This window comes from Saimiri boliviensis, chromosome 1 (genome assembly GCF_048565385.1).
Source record: "Saimiri boliviensis isolate mSaiBol1 chromosome 1, mSaiBol1.pri, whole genome shotgun sequence".
NCBI classification, from domain to species: domain Eukaryota; kingdom Metazoa; phylum Chordata; class Mammalia; order Primates; family Cebidae; genus Saimiri; species Saimiri boliviensis.
The window spans coordinates 95459353-95461717 of NC_133449.1; the positions used below are offsets into that span (position 1 = coordinate 95459353).

At 50.2% G+C, this 2365-nt stretch overlaps 1 pseudogene; it reads left to right on the top strand.

The window, feature by feature from the left end:
* Positions 1-738: 738 nt before the first annotated feature.
* Positions 739-2055, top strand: LOC101050702 (adenosylhomocysteinase pseudogene; annotated as a pseudogene).
* Positions 2056-2365: the final 310 nt, after the last annotated feature.

Consider the following 2365-nt stretch of genomic DNA (forward strand, 5'->3'; position numbering starts at 1 on the left):
GGTCTGTGAGGCCCCAACAGCACCTCCATCCTTCTTTACTCTGCAGTCCTCTTAGATCAACTGGGAAGGAGAGGATGGTCACTGGAGTGATAGCAGGACTGGTTCTGCCACTGCTTAACAGACAGAGGACAGTGTCTGGCCCTATGTTGTATCTTTTATCGTTTTTCAGTTCAGGGTCTTGGAGTATATTCCAGCTCAAAATAAAAATGTCAGTCATTATTTTGAGAATGTACTTGAGGAAATCATCAGTACCATCTATATTTTTATTTTCCTGTTAGGCATTTGGTAGAACTGCATTTCCTTACCTTCTTGGAGTTAGGTAAGGCCATGCTTTAGCCAGTAATTATTTTATATTGGGAGGGAAACTTTAAGAGCTTGAGTGTCATTTACTTGATTCCCGTGTTCATTATCTAGCTACTGTGGAAGAATATATCCACATGGAGCCTTCATTGGGCCAGATCTTCATGTATTTAGGATGATCCAAGCCTCGCTGTGGTCTTTGTGTTGAATATGTGGTGTCAGTGGGAAATGTATATTTTGTGTGTGAAAAGCCACACAGAATTTTAAGTGATCTGTCATTGCAGGAAAATCTACCTTAGCCTGACAAATACAATGTTGTTGCATTAAACATGAGCAGCCAGGTCAGAAGCTGATCAGGACTAGAAAATGCAGATACACCATGCCCAGCACCACCTGCCCCATGCCTGTCTCCTCTTTGAGGCCCGGCCCCCTTTGCCCATGTCCATCACATTGCATGGAAACGTTGCCAGCAGTTCTGACACACTGTCCTATATAGTTGCTGACATCGCTCTGGCCACCTAGAGACTCAAGGCCCTGGACATTGCAGAGAATGACAGACTGGATCTGATGTGTGTGTGGGAGCTGCACTTGGCCTCCAAGCCACTGAAGGGTGCCCACATTGCTGGCTGCCCATATGTGACCATGGAGACAGCCATCCTCACTGAGATCCTTGTCTTCCTGGTTGCTGAAGTACAGTGGTTCAACTGCAACATCTTCTCCACCCAGAACCATGTGGCAGCTGCCATTGCCAAGATTGTCATTCCAGTGCATGCCTGGAAGGGCAAAATGAGCAAGGAGTACCTATGATGCATCCAACAATCACTCTACTTTGAAGATGCGTGCCTCAACGTGATTCTGGATGATGGTGTGACCTCACCAACCACATCCACACCAAATACTCACAGCTCTTGCCAGATATCCAAGGCATCTCTGAGGAGACCACCACCGGGGTCCACAGCCTACACAAGATAATGTCCAAAAGGATCCTGAAGGTGCCTGCCATCAACAACTCCATTACCAAGAGCAAGTTTCACAGCCTCTGAGGCTGCCGGGAGTCCCTCACAGATGGCATTAAGAGAGCCACGGATGTGATGATTGCCAGCAAGGTAGCCATGGTAGCAGTCTATGGCGACATGGGCAAGGGCTGTGCCCAGGTCCTGTGGGGCTTTGGGACCCATTTCATCATCACCAAGACTGGCCCCATCAACCCACCGTAGGCTGCCATGGTGAGCTATGAAGCAACTGCCATAGATGAGGCCTGTCGGGAGGACAACATCTTTGTCACCACCACAGTCTGTGTTGACATCATCCTTGGCCAGCACTTTGAGCAGATGAAGGATGAGGCCATCGTGTGTAACACTGGTCACTTTGACGTGGACATCAATGCCAAGTGGTTCAGAAAGAACTCTGTGAAGGTGACCAAGCCCCATGTGGCCAGGACTGGCTGAAGAACGGCACAGCACCATCCTGCTGGTTGAGGGTCGGCTAGTCAGCCTGGGTTGTGCTATGGGCCACTCCGGCTTTGGGATGAGTGACCCCTTCACCAACCAGGTGATGACACAGATTGAGCTGTGCCCCCACTCAGGCAAGTACCCTGGTGGGCCTCACTTGCTGCCCAAGAACCTGGATGAGGCAATGGCTGAATCCCACCTGGGCAAGCTGAATGTGAAACTCTCCAAGTTGACCAAGAAGCAGGCCCAGTACCTGGGCATGGCCTGTGATGGCCCCTTCAAACTGGATCACTACCGCTACTGAGAGCCATGCCTGCCCTTTACCTTCCAGCTGCTGTCCTTGTACAGGGCCTGCCTCTCTTCCCTAAGAGCAAATGGCACCAAATTTGCGATTGGTTTGCCAGTGCCCCCTGTAGACTTCCTGGTGCTGATCACGCAGTTTTTGGCCTCTGCTGCACCCCTCATACTGTTCATACTGTTGCAAGTGTGGCAGGGGAAATGAAAGACTCCTCCTCAAGCCCTGGTCATGATGGAGGTACAAGGGAGACAGCCACAGGGAACCATGAGCTCAGGGGCCTTGGAACTGCTCATTGAGTCAGTCTTTCTTAAGCCTA